General features: G+C 33.5%; 1 protein-coding gene across 7 annotated transcripts in view; it reads right to left on the reverse strand.

Moving 5' to 3' along the window:
- Nucleotides 1-21309, reverse strand: part of CCDC91 (coiled-coil domain containing 91) — a 307926-nt gene that overhangs the window by 33913 nt on the left and 252704 nt on the right. The window lies entirely within an intron of this gene.

Below are 21309 nucleotides of genomic sequence, written 5' to 3' on the forward strand. Positions count from 1 at the left end.
AGCTAAGAAAATTTTAAGATGGTTATAATACTTAAAACATACAATTTATTTTTGAAGTCAGTGTATCATAGGAATTGGCCCTTGGCCGTAATGTTGCTGAAAAACTACATCCGGTTCTAGTTCTTGTTTGAATATAACATTTCTGTGATATAAACGTGTTCCAAAAGGAGGCAAAATTGCTGTCATGAGCTATTTTTGATGACAGCTTAAGAACTTTTAATAATGGGAGAAGCCTTATGATGTCTATAACCAGCTGATGGACTTACTGAATACTTTTAAAAGCATGGGCATATTAATATGAAATTATGCCTTCATTAGAGAAAAACAGAATAATGTCATGCTTTTCAGATAGATTCATAGATGATGACAAAGAAAATAATTAAAAATATTTTCCAAAAATGACTGAAGACAATTTGTACATTTAAAAATAATTGAGTTGACACTAACTTCACTTGGGGCCTGAGTCTTCCCATTGTACTCAGACAAGTAACAAACATCTCTGGTGCCCATATTGTTGATATCACTCTGGTGCCCATATTGTTGATATCACTCGTGACTTGTGCTTCCCCCCGCCTTCACTTATTTTATTTATCCAAATCCCAACCATTTTTATCAGTCATAAGTGCATTCAGCCATGTGTAATGGAAATCTGGCAAACAGTGGCTTAAACAAGGGTTTATTACTTAATGTATTATAGCATGGCCTTTAGGAGTAAGCAGTCCAGAGCTGGTAAGCAGTCAAGGAACCAGACTCTATTTTCCCACATGAGTATCTTTACCATGTCTTTTTCCTTATGGTCATAGATGGCTGCTGCATCCAGCATCAGTCTGTCTTCCAGTGATGAAAGAAGGAGGACAGGCAAAACATGCTTGTGAAAGGAGTCTGCCCCTTTTTACCAGGAAAACAATAGCTTTCTTAGAAGCCTCACTCAATAGACTCCCATTGGAACCTAAGTGGCCAGAACTAGGATACCCAGCCACCCAAGACTGCAGAGGTATTGGAGGAGTTGCATGTTTGTAACAATAAGGTGAGTTACATACTATAATAATTCTGTATATACTGCATTATACAATGTACTAATATTTTAATATATATGTAGATTCACAAGTTCTTGAAAATGGGGGCCAATTTTTATTTTACTTCTGTACCTTTATAAACATGATAAATATTTGACTTATCAATAAATTTACTCATAATTCTTTTCATGTCAATCCTGTTCTCTAAAAAAGTAAGCAGCATGCTATTCTTGCCTTAAAAGTTTATTTCATTTTTGACTCATCCCTAAGCAATCCAGCTGTTCTCTGAACTGCTTTTAAGTCTTACTTTCTACTTTGTTCTCTAAGCTTACAGCTCTTCTATCACTATAACAGCAAAACAAAACAAAAACAAATACTGTCTTGCATTATATCCACAAGGTCTTAGGGAGAGATATATTTGAAAATTTCTTTAAACACACTGAAATCACTGTAGAAGAAATCAATGATGACAACTATTTTTTATCTCTATCTTGAGTTTCCTTCTTGATGCTGTCATCCAATAAGGGAAGTAGGGGAACAGACTAAGTATAGAGTCTTCAAAAAGACAGTGACATTTTCTCAGCAAGTATATAAGGGGTTCTCTCCATGCTGTTCCTTTAAAAAAAATCTTTGTGGGTATCTTTTCTTGGATATAATTGTGGAGAAAACCATTGGTCTAAAATAAAAATGTATCCCAAAGAAATATTTATTTATTAATTGATATATATATATTAATCTACTAGGATTAATCTACTAATTGATATATATATTAATCTACTATATATATTAATCTACTATATATTAATCTACTATAAAATATACTATTACTATTAATTGATATATATATTAATCTACTATATTTTAATGTACATTATAAAATATGTGCTGCAAAAAAAGTGAGCCTAATGGAATTGAATTATGTTTGAAAAACTTGGTTTAGTATTTTGTGATAAGCAATCCTAAGGTTTGGCTGTAGATATAGTTTAAAACTTGATTTTAAGGACTGATAAAGCTGAAAAGCATACCTCAAAGTAATATATACATCAAGCCTGAAAAATGTGTATACTTTGCTGTGCTTATTAAAATCATGAGTCTCATTTTTCAATTTTACTCCAGATGAAGTTTAGTGAAATTCTGAAAGCACTGAATTGATTATTATATAACTTTAAAAACCTCTGGAAAAGTTGTAGTACTTTATATTATGTTTGGTCTATTCAGAGGTTAAGAAGAAGCAGGAGGCTAGATCACATAAGGCCCTGTAGGCTACTGCAATGACTCTGGATTTTACCCTTAGTGAGATGGAGCAACTTCAAGGTTTTAAGCAGGAACTGTTATAGCAGTCTGACTTAAGCTTTAAAAAATGACTTTGCCCACTCTGTCGAGAACAGACTTTGTAGTACAAGAGCAGAAGTAAGGATACCAGTTAGGAGGTTCTTGCAGAAGTCCAGGCAAGAGATGACAGTGGCATGGACAGTGGTGACAGCAATATAGTTGGTCAGATTCTGGATACATTTTGAAGATAGATTTCCCTATGTATTGGATACAGGGGCAGAGGAGACAGGAGTCATTTTTGAAATTTTAGCTTAGATATTATTATGCCTGGAAGGGTTCTCTGATCCACTACGAATTGGTTAATCCCCATTCCAGGGTCCTGCCAGATACCTAGTATAGAAATATTCAATAAACAGTTATTAATGAATGAATAAATAAATAAGCAAAATCTTTAAAACATAACTCAATACTCTGTTGGCAATAAAAATACTGGGGCAAACTTTCTCGGTGTGCAGGATTGTACAAAACCTCTCTTATTTTTCAAGAGTGCTACATCATCAATTCTATAAAAGAATTCATAATCATTTTTTATTATGAGCCACTACAGTTAAATAATAGTATATGCTTCCACCAATCGCAGTAGGTCTTGAATGATTATCTCGGGGCATCTAATATTTTTCATAGCCTAATGCATGAAAAACTTTTAAAAACAAAAAGTATATATGAGAATTGCCATGATGTGTTTCATTTGAAATGTGAGATTTGTCAGACACTAATAGGCTGAAAAATAAAACAACTACAGCTTCAAAGATAGGGCCTGAGCATATTCCTGTGTTGACTGCTGATAATGCAATTCAAGTCTCTATGGAACAGATCTATTCTGAGAATCTTTTGTGAAGTTTTTACTTGGTTTTGTGCAGTAAACACATACTCTGAGACAAAGTTCCTGAAACAGAGCTAAAATGACCAAAGTAAATGAGCTGCAAGACTTTTTATTAGACTCAAAACCTGGTAATGATATCTATTTATTTAGCTATTTACACCTTCTGTAGTTGGTATGTATAAGCCCAGTGAAAGAGGACTAATATCATTAAAACTGTTTATTTTTAGTAGAAACCTTGAAACAAAGAAGATAATGGTAAAGAAGATAATGTATCTAAAAAGTGAGCACAACTCTCATGAGAAATGGGGTGTCTTATATTCCAAGCAAAAACTCTTTTTATTACCTTTAATAATAGTACCTGGTTAGAAGGGAATTAAAAGTATACTTAACAAATGGAAGTTGCTCAGGATGTTTTTCCCTTAGGGAGTTTACTACACTCAAGGATTGGTTTTCAGCTGTGCAGGTACAGATTTGTCAAAATACCAAGTACAGATCTCTCTCAAGAAAAGACTAAAATATATCAAGTTCACAAGACTGACTATAAAAAAAAATTCCCCTATGTTGGAAAGAAATCACAATCAGAAGGTTGTCTACTGAGCATGGAATCTGAACAAATGAAGTTAGAGTACATAAATGTTTAATGACATTCCTTTATTCATTTATACAAAATGTTATTAAACATCTGTTGCGTTTCAGGTTTATTCCACATACTGAGAATAAAGCAGTGAACAAAACAGATGAGGTCTTTTCCTCTTAGAGCTTATATTTTAGTAGGGGAAACAGATAACTAACAAGAATTTTTGAGTGCTTTATTGACATATCCCTAGTACTTAAGAGTACTGCCTGGTCCATAGTGGGTATTTGATGGTATTTGTACACTGAATGAATAATGTGATAAAAACATTAACATAATTTTAGACTGATAATGTTCTAAGAAGAAAATAATACAGGGTAGTGATATAATAAAAGTGAGGTTGGTAGCTAATTTAGATTGGATGGTATGTTAGACTAAAATTATTGTGTGACAAATATTTATCCATTCTTTCTCCTGCCTTCATGACAAGAATAGAGTTTGCCATTACATTGATGTTGAGCTTGACTTTGTAACACACTTTGCCCTCATGATATATGAAGTGTACTTCCCTGCCCCTTGATCTTGGGCTTGGCCATATGCCTTGCTTTGGAGATATCAGCAGATATGATGAAATCATAGGCTTACAAGTGCTTATGTGTTTGGGCTTTCTCTTGTACTTCTGCCATTAGCATGAGAAGAATATGCTTGTATAGCCCATCATAGTTTCCTTCTGAGTTTTAGGAATTCAAGAGCCTTAATTTCTTCCACTAAATGTATGCTATTTTCACTAATTCCTTGACTACTGAAGTGGAAGTCTTAAATATAAAACAAGTGAGTGAACCAGACTGCACTCTGGTGAGAAAGGTAAGAGGAAGAGACTTTTACCAGCTATAAAAGTATATAATAAAAAAAAGTAGATGTAAAACTTTTTGTAGTTGTGGTTAACAGGATTAAGTAACTTAAAACCAGTAAAACCAACTAAGAGCAGAAGGAAAGTGCATGTTTGTTTAGTTCGGTGGCTAAGCTCCACCCCAGACAAGATATTTTCATTTTCAACACATGATACATAAGAAAAGGAAAATGTGAACCACAGGAATGGAATAAATATTGAGGACAAAAGCAAAGTGTTGAATATATTATAGTCACACTAAATCTTAAATGAATAAACGCTCTAAACTACAAAGGAAAAACTAAGCAACAAAGTTATTTTAAATGCCAAATGTCCCCACAGATGAATAAAAAGCAGACATTAAAATTCTTGTAAAATGGCAAAAAAAGCTATGATTAATATGTTCCTAGTTCAAAGTATTAATCACAATATACATGGAAAAAAATAATAAAAATAAAAAACCATAGTGATAAGAACAGTGGGACTATTTCATGAATCAGTCACAACATACACTGCCGGATATAGGATTTATCCTAGAATATTATACTTCAAATCAAATGTTCCTAAAGTCATCTACATTGGAAAATATTGTCTGGAAAAGACTCAAATAGATTGGAGGAATCCAACTTTGAAATTTACTACTGTAACATCTTGACAGCCAGGTTTTGAGCAGCCACAACCTTCTGTAACAACCCAGAATCTCAAAGAAAGATGTAAGTAGTAAAAACCAATGAAAACAGATACCAGAAAACCTATATACTTATTACAAGGTTAAGAACTGAAGTCTCTCCTTCAAGTTTATAATATATAAGGCTTAATTTCATAAACAGTACTTTGCTGTCTAGTTTCTCATCATTTTCTTTAATTTTATATTTTTGTTTAGTTTTACAGAGTTGAAAAAATAGCAGAGACTATGGATAATAGGTTTGATAACAAGAAAATGGGGAAGAGAGCAAAAAAAACAGACTCCCTGATAAAGTAAGACACATATAGACAACATAGATGATGCTAAGGACTCACAAAACAACTAAAATTTAATCTAGGTGAATTCAGTAGAAAGTTCATCAAGCTCTTTTTACTTTAGTAACCTTTGTGGCCATCATTCTATGAAAAAAGTGCTATAACTATGTATATAAGTAACCCCTGAGTAACCAGTGGGAAAAACTGTTAACACAAGGGTAAGTTTAATCGCTAAAATTTCAAAACTTAAAAAAAAATCTGTATAGACATACCTTTTAAAACTATCCATTTTTAATATAAGCACATGGAACCAAAAACCTTATCTATCCAAAATATTGCATTTCCTTTGAACAGTGCTGCATAACTTAAGCATTCACTGTAGAAAATCTCAGATTGCTTAAAAAAGAAAAAAAAGAAAGATATTATGGTGGCCAGGTTGCAAACTTTCTACAAGATGTGTAACGAACCTGGCAAGTGCTAAAGCTCCACTTTAGTAAGAATGAAACCTACCTAGTTTGACTTCAAAGGATCAGTCTTAGAATTAGCCAAGAGACTGAAAATCTGGAAAAATATTTCTTCAGTAACCATAGCAACCTAGAAGAAATTACCAAAGAATGTAGTGGCCATTGGTAACGTTTTCTGGTTTTTGATATCCTTCCTATGTTTGATGAATTTACTGAGTTATGAGGTATGACTCCCCTAGAAGAAACCCAGCAAACTCAGTTATCTAGTTTGCTCTACTCCTAAAACTCTACTAACCAGAGTCAAATGTGCAAGACTGTAGTTCATAAGTAAGCAATTAGAGGTCTCTGTACAGCTTCCATTTTGCTCAGGAGGATGGTAATAGAACTATCCAAATCTTGGGCATGAAAATGGTTGAATTAAGCAATAGTTTCTCACACTGCTTGATGGGAATGTTGCAGCAAAGGGTGGTTTACCTTAAGCCAGTGTTGTGGTGTAGTCTTTGGTATTGTTCATGGAAGCTTAACCTTGACCTTGGTTTTCTAGTCCTCTAACAATATGGTCAACTACCTGATACCCTTTTAATGATCTCCTGCTGCTTAACTGCTGGAGGCAGCCTCTGTTACTTAAAAGAAGAATGTTGGTTGACATATAAGTTGGTTCTAGAAGTAGGTGAAGGCAATACAACCTCAGGAAAGTCAGAAAGATCTCTCATTAGTTATCTGGTTCTGAAAAGACTGATGACTCTAAAAATCCAGCTAGTATTCTGGAAAAAAAAAAGTAATATCTGGCAGCCCATCATCTACAGTAGCAAAGTAACATTATTAACTATAGCTACTTGAAATCAAGTGATCACTGAAGGTAAAATTCTGGGAGATCTAGGGGCTACTGACATGGAATAATATGAAGAACATGACAAATTCAAAGACAAAATTAGTTGCTCCTAATTTCACAGTCCAGCTTTAAAAAGATAATGAAAGTCTCGTAATCCTACATTCTCAAATTCAAGGCAAGAACCACAGCCACCAGCTACTCTCTAATATTGTTCCTTCAGAGGTAAAAGCCAGTGTGTCTATGAACAGCAATGTCTATCTTCTATAAGCTAGGAGTATGGTGGGCTACGCTGCTTTCAATATGGACAATGGGATTCTGAGGTGGCACAACTCAAGTGGAAGCACTTAATTGGAAGAGAAGGGAGGAAATGGTTACAGTTTTTACTGGCAGGGTTGAGTCGTAAACAGAATGCTTTGACCTATAGGGGCACTGGCTTTGAATACTTGATCAGATGATCCACTTGGACAAAACTGATAGGCATCCAAAAAGTCTGACTTAATAAAATTATAAAATACCCAGGCTTAATAAACAAGGGCACAACTTGAGCTACTGCTACAAAAATCTTCTTCAATTTTTAGTCCTGAGTCAATTCACAGACGCAGAGTTTTCTGAGTAAAGAGAGACTGCACATCCTTGAAGATGTTTACTGCAATAACATCACAGGTATGAATTGTAAACCTTCACCTTGGCCGTCCTCTTCAAGGTAACTACACTGGAGGAAGGGAAATACCAGGGCTTTTGGGTACTGTTGTATAATAGGTCTGAAGACTAAAACTGGTGTCCTAGAATACCACTGAGGACTACTGCTCAGAATGGATACTCGAGGAAATCTAACCTCGAATGAAGTTTTAACCTGAATCTATCTCATATCCAGCCCAGTAGGACCCCAAACACACAATATAGTTATCTATAGAGTATACAGTTGAAATTGAAAGAGAGTGAATTACAAGAAGCTTCATCGGGTAGTGATAACCAATGAAGCTGCTGTTGTAGAGGTGCATTAAAAAAATGCACATCTAGAGCTCTTAGCAACAGGTATACAATTCTTAATGCGGCAAATGCTTGTTTTTCTCTCTAACCCAATAGACAAAGAACACCTATAACAGCTATTTTTACATGAAAGGTAGAATAGTAAACCATTTTATCTTAGGGTTATATAAATTATTTGGCTCTGTACCACAAAATATTCCAAAAAGTTCATTAGTGCCTCACCATCACATAGGACAACTACACTGATAACATATGTGTCCAAGATGTAGAAAGAAGGAAGTAGTAAGTGCTCACGATTCTTTGGTAAGGCACACCCATGAGTCCAATAAGGTGGATGATATATCACATGAAAATGTAAGAGCTACACCTCAGTGATGTTTCCAGGGTTCAGTATCTCATGTATGACAGGATAGTCTTTACAAAGTTAATGTACCATACTTTGTACCTCCTACTGCTAAGAAAGAGGCACAAGTTCTAGGTGGGCCTCTTTTCCGGTATTATACATTGCTTTGAGAATCCTGCTTTGACCTATTTATGAAGTGCCCTGAAAGCCCCTGGTTGTGAGTAGGATCCACAGGAAAAAGGAGGCTTCCTTGTTAGTCCTGACTATAGTGCATCTACCTGGTCCTAACTAAGGACCAAGAGAGTCAATGGGTGATAGAACTGCCAATGGCTTATCAGATGCTATCTGGAGCCTGTGGCAAGTTCTGATAAAGCAATTCCAGCAGAGTTCTCTAAGGTTTTGGAACAGGCAAGAAACTTCTGTCCCTTTGAAAAGCAGCACTTAGCTCACTCCTAAGTGCTATTCGAGACTGTATATTTACGTGTGAATCAACAAATGTGACCTGAACTGTGCAAAATGAACTTAATTTAGCTGATTTAAGATTCGACTCTTAAATCAGGCAGCTCAGTAACAAGCCATATCAAGTGACTGTGATATATATGGGATCAGACTCAAGAAGGTCTTGACAGCAGAAGTTGAATGATTAGAGCACTCACATTCTCAGCAACACTTGCCTTGTGGTTAGATGCCACAAGAGACTTTAGGTCATCCCCTTTGTGGACAAAGAGGGAGCACATTTTTGTTTTTATAAGGGATAGTTGGAATATTATAATATGTTACTATTTTAGCTCATGTCACTATTATTACATGTAAGTATGGAAGAAGAATGTATTTTGAAGGTTAGGTTTAAGTATTTGCAAAGGGTATTTATTTATGTTGGATAGCCAGGTAGTATATGGTAGTGTATTTTTTTTTTTTTTATGTTTTATTGTTTTGGCACTTTTTAAAAATGCTTAACATGTTGGGAGATATTCCATGCATGTAAGTTCTGTATCTACAAGGCAAAACTCATCAAAATATTTTTCTTAGCTTCTTTCATGTCTAGTATACCTACAGGCATGTGACCAAGTTCTACCAATCAGGTTACCAATCACAGACTTCAAAAAGAAATAAGCAATTTGAAGAGGCAAGCACCACGAGGGACCTTCTTGGCTGCTGAGGGTGGTGGCAGAGACTCTGGAGGGCAGCCAAGGTTGTGAGGAGTTGATACACACAGTGACGTAAGTGGGGTAGTGGAAGCAACAACAGCTTTCTCTAGTGCTTGGTAGAGCAGCAGCAGCAATGGGATTTCTTCATCAGGCCAGGTCTATGTCATGGTTTTGGGTTTTGCTTCTGGAAGCTGAGCTTCAAAGACTGTTCCTTCCATTCAAATATCCTCTTAATAAATAAGCTTCTTTTCTGTTTAGTCAGTATCAGATTCTGTTGCTTAAAATTATTAATAAGAATTTAATATTAAAAAATATATACGTGTTGTTTTCAAAAGGGCCAATTATCTGCTAAATATTTATATCATCTTAATCTTAGATTAATTTCAAATTTTCTGATGAAGTGATACAATGATAAAAAAAATAGTTCTCAGAGGGTAAACCAATGTGAATGCTAGGGCTTTAAGCATAAAGATGAGGATCACGGAGACTCATGGAAGGAATCACAATTGAACCAATCAAGTGAGGGAAATGGATGAAAAATTGCTCAGAAAAGAATACAGAATGACAATAAATATCTTTAAAAAGAGAAAGAACAAGGTGTACATTGGTACATCAATCTCAGAGAACGAAAAGACATGCTAATAAAATTACTCCCTTGACTATTCATTTAGTATTCCTTGTTTTAAAAAAATAAAACTAGTTTGACAATTTAGTCAAAGGCTAAGTCAGACATGTTATACACCCACAACATAATGGACTTCATGTAAAAATAATGTGATGATAATAAATGAGATACCTTCTTCCTCTCTGTTATAGACTGGAGAGTTTGCACACATTAAACAATTGGTTTTTCCCTTAAGGAGTGACCACAAAGCTTCCAGACTAATGCAGGAGCACAGAGAGGTCATGTCAGTACATATGAATCAGCAGTGAATAGAATGTCAGTAAGTTTTTTTTCTGTTTTTATATGAGAAGAAAAATACCGCATCTCTTAGAAAATGATTTTTTTCATGCTGTTTCTAAGACATCATTAGTTACAAATCAAATTGGTTTTTTTATTGCTATTTTTTCCAAGGAAAGAATTGATGGCTGAAATGACACATATGATAAAAAAGAACTATTCAATAAATCAAACAGATTAAATTAAAACACTACCAAGTGTCTTTTAGTAATAACACTATCTCCTTACTACTGAAAGTTATAGATTTTGATAGTGAATGGAAATAACAAAATAGTAATTTCAAGAGTTTTGTTTAAAAAAGCAGCACATGACAAATAACTCATCTGTCTCTTAACTATATATCTGAAAAATAAGTCGAAGAATGGGAGGTAACAGATCTTTATAAATATTTAGGATTGATAGTTTAAAAGAGTATTAACCTATTATGGAATAAGCCTACAATCCTACAGATACGATTTCTACAGTCCAGTTGTGTAAAGTACACAATTGGGGAGGTTATTGTATTTCTAAATATGTTATAAGAAACTACTGTAGAAATTAGTACAAATCCTGAAATGCCACTTAATGATTTTATCTTTCTTGTAAATGAAAACAATTTGTTCTTTCTACCTAGTAAGACAGAATTAAGAACTAAAAGTCAGTAAAGAGAAGTTGTAAATACTAAGGTTATACTGCTTAGCTCCATGCTACTAAATTAGAATTAAGTTTTTTTTTTAAATGTTCTCCAAACTAATTTAACTTCAAAGTTTAATAAAATGGGTACCTTTCAAACAGAATGTGTTGTGATCATGACTCAGTTTTCTTAACTTGCTACATAAAAAACGTATTTGCAATAATGATATGTGTATTTGGACACATTTTAAAGGACTGAAATATAACTGATATATTCAATTTTTTTCCTTTAATTCCTAAAGGAAGTATAATTTTAAAGGGAGTTTGGCACTAGCTTATATGTCAGTAGAAATGTACATTAATTCCTAGGATATAGCTATGAGGACTTTTATGTGAACTAAAAGGAGTAGGCTAACACTTTAGTTTTAAACACTGGTGTTAATGGGCTAGAAAGGACAAAAGGTAGAATAGTAGAGCTAGACTGGGTTTAAAAAAAATAAAAAAACCAAACTATTGTCTACTTATCAATGGTAGCACATAAACATGTGGTGATTTGTAACTTCATAGCCCAATTTATGTTGCAGCCTTATAGAAACTTTATATTAAGACTTTTTCTATCTTTTATCACCACCTAATATGGTCATGATAATTAGGGAAACATCAGGCCTGTTTATTATCAAAATCTTAAAACCCTGCAGGAATAAAATAATATTTAATGTATTTAAGCCAATAATCTTTGCTATGATATTCAAAAATTCATAATGGTGAAAAAGCTATTTTAAAATTGTATGTAATATATATTTTCAAACAATTTTCCAGTGAGGTGTGTGTGTGTTCTGTTCACTTCTTTCTATTTTCCTTCATAGTTTATCTGAGTCTTATATATTGAAAAGATACAAGTTAGATGGTGCCTATAAAAGAATAAAGGTATAATAAAAGCCTCTTAGTATAGATATTAATAATTCCTAGAAAATACTATATGAAAATAATGTGTAAACTGAATTATTTGATCAATCTTAAAGAGTTACAGAGGAAGATCCTACAGTTGCCCTATATGGTCTACATTCATATAGGACTAAGTTAAAATCTTGACTCTCTCTTTTACTGATTTTGGGTAGTTATCTAATATCCCTGACTCTCAGTTTTCCTTACCTATAAAAAGCAGATTTGACTTTACTGTTGTTTTAAAAATTCAGTGAGACAGTAAATATAAACTACCTACTTTGGACAAACTTGGCACTCAATAAATGGTGCTTTTTATTTTTTTCTGATATAGAACGTTTCACTTAAGCAATTTAGATTTCCATTTAAGTTAAGTGTTTCTAGGTATTTCTTTGGTATTGAGTTCATATTAAGGTTTCCTAAGATTCTATATTGCTGAATTTTTATCTTAAGCAACTTTTTCATTAGTTAAACAAGCTCGGATGTTTTAAACTCTTCCCCAATGTTATCTCCTTTATAGTTCACTCTGAAAACTGTGATTTCCATGAAAATATCAACATCTTTTCCTAAATATAGAACTCAATCCTGGGCAGTTTTATAGTTAAAATACCCTAAGAAATGAATATATTGATGACCTGTGGGCTCACTGTTCTCTTGACCAGTCTCTTTCTATTTCACTGAGTATATCATGCTCTTCTAGATTTCTTAGCTGTTGGTTTTATGGCTGTGACTCTTTACTGGTTCTAACAATTATGGGCTGTGATAATTACCTTTAGATATTGCCTTCACCCTAGACGGTACAGTCAAACTACCAGTATATAAGCAGTTGACAAGGCCAGTTGGTGTGATATAGCACAAAGAGCACTGGATCAAGAATAGGAAAACTCAGTGCAGAAGAGGTCCAACTGTCACTTTTTGCTAATGGTATCTCATATCTAGAAAACTCTAAAGACTCCGCCAAGAGACTCCTGGAATTGATAAATAAATTAAGCAAAGTCTCAGGTTGCAAAATCAATGTATACAAATCAGTAGCATTCCTATACACCAATAACAGTCCAGCTGAGAGTCAAATCAAAGACTCAATACCATTCACAATAGCTACAACTGAAATAAAATACCTAGGAATATACTTAACCAAAGAGATGAAAGATCTCTACAAAGAGAACCATGAAACACTGGGGAAAGAAATCGCAAATGACACAAACAAATAGAAAAACATATCATGCTCATGGATCGTTAGAATCAACATTAAAATGTTCATACCCAAAGTGATTTACAGATTCAATGCAATCCCCATCAAAATACCAACGTCATATTTCACAAGTCTAGAAAAAATAATTCTACGCTTCATTTGGAAACAGAAGAGAGTCCAGACAGCCAAAACAATCTTAAGCAAAAAGAACAAATCTGGAGGCAACACACTACCAGACTTCAATCTATACTACAAGCCTGTAGTAACCAAAAAAGCATGTTAATGGCACAAAAATACAGACACAAACCAATGGAACAGAACAGAGAACTCAGATATAAAACCATCCACATACAGTCAACTACTTTATAAAAATCTTCATATATATGCTTATTCCAAAGACAGATAAAATACTCTGGCTTCTCACAGCTTATTGTTTATCCTCTTTTTACTATATACCTTAGTCCAAATTTTAGTTTCAATTTGATGGAAATCAAAAGTCCATCCTGATCGCCATAGTGCTATGTGATCTTCTAGAATTCTACCAATTATTGTCAGTTGTTATAATGGATTTAACTTTTATTCAAGCACTGCCATGGATTAATGGTGTCTATTATTGCTTTGAGCCATTATTTTGACCTCATATAATTACTTAAGAAATATGTTCTTACACTTTTCTTCCAAAACAAGATTTTAAACTTTTAAAAGACAGTGCTCCTGGTCCCCCTGCTTTGATCTGGTAGACATTACATAGTGCCATACAGCTAACAAAACATAAAAAATGAGTCCCTATTATCCTCTTGTTCTTGGCATTCGACCTGAAACCTTCATTCCTCTTTTCTGACCTATTCATGAACTTTTGTGCTTATTCTTTACTTCCATATCTTGCCCACAGAGCTAGCTTGCCTAATGGCTAACAGCTTACACTCCTGAGCAAGACCATCACTTTCTAGCTTTGTGATTTGGGGGCTAATAACCTCTATCACTGTAATGTACACACACATACACACCTAAATAATATCACTAGATTAGTGCCTGTAAATTAGCACCTGTAACCTAGTAAATGCTATGTAAATATTAGCTTTCATCATCATTTGTTGTCATCATTATTTCAATTTTTGATAGCTACTGCTTCTTTTATGTCTGACTTCTGTTTTCCTTTTCTAATAGCTGTTTTCACCATTTATGTTATGAGCTTTTCTAGCCATTCTAAGTCAAAACTCCACATGGTTTGACTCATCTAAAAAAGCTACACCCAATTATGGGCCTTCGATGATAGTACACCCACCGGGTGTGGCAATTCCTGACTGCCATAGCCTGTGACTCAAAGTTGTCACTTACTTTTTTGCTTTGTCTTTGATTTAAATCAAATCTTATCATCATCCAAGTTTTAAGACCTTAAGTATAATGCAGTAATAAAAGTCATTTGAAAACTTTTTTGAAGTTAAAATATTTTTTGCCAAAGAATAAAGCTAAGTGTCATTATAATAGTTCAAGAAGTGATTATTTAAATGAACATTTTGAATTAGTACATAAAAACAGAGATAAACCTTTTTAGATACTAGCTGACCCCAAAGAAAGTCTTTATCAGATTTTGATCAGAACTTTTTTTTGTTTTAAAAAAATGCTATCCCCAAACCAACTTAAAAGCATTACATTAATTGCTGAGCCAACCTAGTTTTTATGTGTACATGCAGGAATTTGTGTTTTCATTTTAAGCTGAAACACACTTTATACTCCCTGATACAGGAATAATAGTATTTAATCTAAGTATTGAGCTTTATCTTTAATATTAACTCAATTACCCACCCCACTGTTGAAATGGAAATGACCAGTAGAGTTGTCTCACCAAAGTCTGTGATTGTTCACATATAAGTTCTTTTAAGATTATTCTTATGCAAGTGAGGCCAGAAAAATAAGAAAGAAGATAAAGAAGATTATTAAAATATAAAGTGGGAGAGAGCAATAAGTTTGTTTTGTTTTGTTTTGTTTTGTTTTTTGAGACAGAGTCTCGCTTTGTTGCCTAGGCTAGAATGAGTGCCGTGGCATCAGCCTAGCTCACAGCAACCTCAAACTCCTGGGCTCAAGCAATCTTTCTGCCTCAGCCTCCCAAGTGGCTGGGACTACAGGCATGCGCCACCATGCCCGGCTAATTTTTTCTATATATATTAGTTGGCCAATTAATTTCTTTCTATTTATAGTAGAGACGGGGTCTCGCTCTTGCTCAGGCTGGTTTCGAACTCCTGACCTCGAGCAATCCGCCCGCCTCGGCCTCCCAGAGAGCTAGGATTACAGGCGTGAGCCACCGCGCCCGGCCAATAAGTTTGTTTTTAAAGTATATTTTATGAAATAAACCTTCAAAGGAGAGCTAAAGATAGAAAATATTAAATAAGTTTTAAAATCATAATTATACTAACTTTTAAAAACTATAAAACCTTTTTAAAAAGTTGTTTACTTCATTTGTTTCACTAACCCTTCTTCTAAATCAAATTTTCTACTCCTTAAATTTAGGGATGAGGATAAATTTATGACCTAACTGAAATATCATTTGGCAAAATAGTTTGTTCCAGCTATTTTTTCTAAATCCAAATCTCCTTCTACTTTTTGTTATTGTGCCACCTAAATGGATGAACTTTTACAAATCTGGATGGTAAATTTCTGATGGTTTGAATTAAAATTCAGGTTATGCAGAGTAGGCTAAATTCCCTTTGGCATCGAAAAATGAGGTAGAACTGAAAGCACAGGCAACAAGTGAATATGAGGGCATATTATTCATTTTAATATGCCTTGGCCAAATAAAAGCATTTTCAAATATGAGACCCAAATCAAAAGTTACAAGGGCAGATGCCTTAGACCTGCAGTCCCCAAGCCCCTGGCTGTGGCCTGTTAGGCACTGGACCACGCAGCAGGAGGTGAGCACCCTAGATTTGCCTAGATTTTCTAGGCAAATTCTAGATTTGCCTAGATTTTCATAGAAGCACGAACCCTACTGTAAAGCACATGTGTGAGGGATCTAGGATACACACTTCGTATGAGAATCTAATGCCTGATGATCTAAGGTGGAGCTGAGGCGGTGATGCTAGTGCTGGGGAGTTGCTGCAAATATAGCTTATCATTAGCAGAGAGGCTTGACTGCACAATAAGTGTAATGCGCTTGAATCATCCCCAAACCATCCCATCCCCCTTTTCCCATCTATGGAAAAACTGCCAACCATGAAATTTGTCCCTGGTGCCCAAACTGTTGGGGAACACTGCCTTAGACCACAGATGCCGAATTGCTACTAAGCTCCTTTTTGCATATGCAACTATAAAGCCTGCAGCAAGTTGAACAGAAACAAGACTAATTAATTAGAATGAGAATGGGGCAGGAAGCTGGGGACTGGCAGAAAAGTACAATTTTTTTTCTACTAATATATGAATAATCTGTAGAGTAACTACTATGATGCGACCAACTTATAATAAGAATTAAAAATCCCTCAAGAGGTTTCTCAGTTATCAAAGAAAATATTACTTATGGTCTTAATAGAATTTTAGGAATAGAAGAGACATTAAAGATCAGCTAGTCAAACTTCCATATTAAGATAAGAAAAGGCACCATGAGACGTTAAATAATTTATTTTGAAATTATGTTTAATTCAAATAACTATGTAACGGATCAGAAACTAAAGAAGGTTCATTTTGGATAAATATTACCTTTAATATTAATAGTTTGAGATGCAAGCACTGAAGAGTATTGCAGCAAAACTGGATTAAAAGAGCCCTTTCATAATTAAGAAATTCTGACAATGCCTTGACCACAAAACCTTTGAAGTGAAGATAACTGTTCCTTACTCCTCTCCAAAGATCTAAATTAAAAGGATATTCTAAAGTGAAGATTATTTTCCTGGAGGTGATTTAGAAAACACAGGCCATAATTCTGGTTCTTAAGAGGAAAAAAAAATAATCTTTTATTACATTTGGATGAGATTTTATTTTTTAGGAATCACTGCTTGGCTGTGAGTAGTTGTTGCTTGCTGAATGTTATTCACACTTCCTCCCTCATAGCAAGCTTATGTGTAACCGTCTTAACTTGTGGAATGGGTTGGAACTCTTCATTCTAATCCAAGGGCCATAGGTCATTGTAAACCACAAATTCTTCCTCCCTAGGGAAATGTCAGGGATGTGGTCTTTCCCATCTTGTTTTTCTGCAATATCCTTTATATAAAATAAAGTTTATGGCACTAATGATCAGATCTGATATAATACCTTACCTGGCAATTAATATGAAGAGAGGTTTTTTTTTTTTTTTTTTTTCCAGAATAGAACTTATGGGGTTTCAATTGTCTAGTTACTCTGAGTCATAATGAAAAAATAAAAATTTTAAAGGGATGAGAGGAAGAAATTTTCCCCACAGGATAATTTTGACAGCCTAGAACAGGGGTTGACAACCTTGTTTCTATAAAGAACCAGATGGTAAATATTTTGAGTTATGTGGCCAGATGTCTCTATCAACTATACAACTCTGCTATGGTAGCGTGAAACTATCCAGTAGACATTACATAAACAAATAGATGTGGCTTTGTGCTCCAATGAAACTTTATTTACAAAAAACAGGTAGCTGGACAAATTTGATCCATAAGCTTTGGTTTATAACCACTTATGCAGAATTTATGGTGATTCGTGAGAGTTTGAAGCCAAAGTTTAAATTTTAATAAAGTACAGTATGGTCTTCCAATGCAAATCGCTATACTTGCAGGTACCTAGCTGATTCTCAAAAAAATTAAATACATATTTTTAATATTTTTAGATTTAGGCAAAACTCACTGCCTTTTCTCTATTATATAAATTATAGTGGAGGGGTATAAATCCATTAAAAATGAGACAATTTCAATCAAATATTATGGAACACTTATTAGGTACTGAGGCTATGAAATATTAATTTTTGATTCCATACTAAATTTCTGAATTCATTGTTAATAACTTTTTTTTTTCCCCTGGGCTTAGTGAGACAGATTTTATAGAGAAATTTTTTAAAAAGACTATCAGGTAGAATACTTATAAGAAAGGTATTTTTATCATTGGAACTGATTCATCATTAACTTGAATTATTTTTCTGGTTTATCATTTAAAAATCTCTCCTTATTTGATTATTTTGACTAAATACTAATTTTTGGTTATGATTATGACTTGGACTAATGGTACAAGTACTATGTATCGGACTTAGTAAATAACTTAGGGTATAATTTGAATATCAATTATAATTCACTTAATTAGGACACATACACAGGTAGCCCCTTTATCCTAAGATGCTTAGACCAGAGGAATAGTGGGCATTTATAAAGTTCAGTGACATCTCTATTGATCTAACACACAAAAAAATGGTAAGTAGCATTAAAAGTAAAATTGTTTTCTCAGTACAAATCTAATTTGAATTCTAATATATTTCTAATTTTGAGCATAATTTTACTACTCATCAGGATTGGATAACTGATTAAAAATTTACTGATTTCACATACACAGTAAAAGCTATTTTATCCTATATGGTGATTAGTGATTTCATTGGATTTTGTATTTTTGGATAATTTTTAAGTTATTTGAAAAATTAAGCATTTTGAATTTTTCACTTTGTGTTTCTCTTTTAAAAGACTGTGGGAAAAGATGTAGGGAAGAAAGTCTTCATTTCAAACTTTTAGTGAATTTTGTAAAGCTATGATGATGTCAAATGAAAAGATTTTTATGATAAAAGAAATGTAAAGACAGAACCTAGCACAACATTAGTCTTCTTCCTTCAAAGACTTTTGAAATCTTCAAGAGGGGCAGAAGATTACTTAATAGACTGAAATGTAAGCCCAGTTGGAACCAAGGTCTACAGTCCTCTAATGTTGAAAATCTCAAGTTGACTCTCTAGTTAAAAAAAAAAACAAAAAACCTGGAGAGGGTAAAGGAAAATTTTTGTTCTGGAAATGTGTTCTTCTCTGATGCAAATAGAAATCCATCTTCCAAAGGAAGATGAGTTGCTCTAATTTAGTCTTTTGGGAAGAGACAAGAGTATTATGAATTTGCTCAAAATCTTTTGTTTCTTCTAAGTATTAGTTCATAAGGTCTGAGATGTCTTTTTTTTGTGTGAAAATTTTCCAAACCCCAAGATATTCATAAAAATTAACTTGAAACATTAAAATACATTTTTGGAAAAGAGCATAGAGAATCTTAATTTTGTAAAAATTACATAATAAAGGAATCTAGTAATTAGTTGGTGCTTTCATTTCAGATAATTTATCCACTTTTTTTGTTTTTATAGCTTTTCTGCTTGGAGAGATGGAAACATTCAAATATTGAAAATATTCCACAATGTGTGTTATTAATAAAACTCCAAAATCCCAAAGTGGAAGTAATAAATTTCTTACAAGTATACTGATATAATCAGTTTTAATCTTCTGTGAATTAGTAACAGGGGTAAAATACAATTTTAGAATTCACACTATAAACTTCAGAGGAAACAGAATGCCAAACTATCTGAAAAACACATTCTTAATTAGCAGAAATAATACTACTCGTTTTTTTAATAATGTGGTAAAGATGATAATAATCACAACACATATTTATTGAGCCCTTACAATAGCTGTTATGTTTTATCACTCATAACAACTCTGTAAGGTAGGTAATAAATTTGTTCTCCTTAACATATAAGTAACAAGCAAGAGAAGTAGAACTTTGGTGAAAATGGAACCTAATGTCATGAGTTCATTGTTGTTGTTACTTGATGAATATCTCCGTATGTGATAACCAGTTTACCAATTAATACAAATGAATACTATTGACATGAGTTGCAAGAACATACAGATTAAATGACAGAGTTCATTATCAGTTCCCTTCAAAAGTTAATTTGTCTCACATAGGGACCACTAAACTCTTAAAAAGGCATTTCTTACTCTTATTTTAAGCCTTTAGGATAACCACATACTACTCCCTTTGATGGGAAAGTCATATGATTTTTAAAACCTTTTTTAAGACGAATCTCCCATGTTGACCAAAGAAATAGTCTAAAAAATCCTATGAATGGGTTTGCTTTGTTATATAATTCCTTGTCCAGATTTAGAGCTGAAATAAAGATTGGCCACATATTATTAAGAAAAGATAATAAAAATGTGCAAACAACCTAAATGTCCATTGGCAGATGAATGGATAAAGAAAATGTGGTATATACATAAAAAGAAATACCATTCAGCTTTAAAAAAGAAGAAAATTCTGTAATATGAAACAACATGGATGAACCTTGAGGACATTGTGCTAAGTGAAATAAGCCAGTTACAGAAAGACATATACTGTATGATTCCACTTATTTAAGGTATCTGAAGTAGTCAAATTCATAGAATCAAAGAGTGGAATAATGGATACCAGGGAATAGGGGGAAAAGGAAATGGGAATTCACTAACCAAAGGCATAAAGTTTCAGTAAAGCAAGATGTGTAAGTTCTAAAGATCTATATTACAACATTATACATCTGTAGTCGACAATACATTATTGTTGACTTAAAATTTTGTTAAGAGAGATCTCATGTGAAGTATTCTTACTAAAGTAAAATAAAATGAATGATTTAAAGAAGAAAAGATGAGAAAGGATATATCCACAAGAGTACTGAATTTATTTCATACCTATGCTCTTGCAAGATTGTAATCATTGCATGCATGTAAAAAGTACACTAATTCCTTTGCTGCATGATTACCTTTGAACCAGATTATTTGAAACAAATTCTATGTGAACATATGGACATAGACATTTTCTGAGAACATATTACACCATGAAAAACCAATTGGCTCTTTGGCTCAGAATTTTTTTCTTCAGAAGGTTAGGCACCTATCAAGATTTGGGTGAAAATCCTTTTGAAAGTATCCTCAGGTGAGCAGTGCAAAGATTTAATCCCCTACAAAATGCTTCCGAAAATGGTTAATTTCTCTTGAGTAATTTTTTACTCTAGTGACAAATCTCCTTTGTTGAGACCTAATGGTACCTATTGAAAGGGGGAGTTTTCTTTGTGTTATACCAAATTTGATTTCAAGTTAAGAGTATAGAACTAAGTGGTGTCACGAGTTTTTAGTATACTCCTTATCTACTTAACTGCCAAATGCAGCCTAATATCTCATGCTTTTTATTTGTTTTGCCCTTTTGGACAACCAATTAAGTTTAGATATTATGTCAACTTTCATCATACACATTATCTTTTATTTATGTTTGTTATGTTACATTATATAACACAT

This window comes from Microcebus murinus, chromosome 10 (genome assembly GCF_040939455.1).
Source record: "Microcebus murinus isolate Inina chromosome 10, M.murinus_Inina_mat1.0, whole genome shotgun sequence".
Taxonomy (NCBI): Eukaryota; Metazoa; Chordata; class Mammalia; order Primates; family Cheirogaleidae; genus Microcebus; species Microcebus murinus.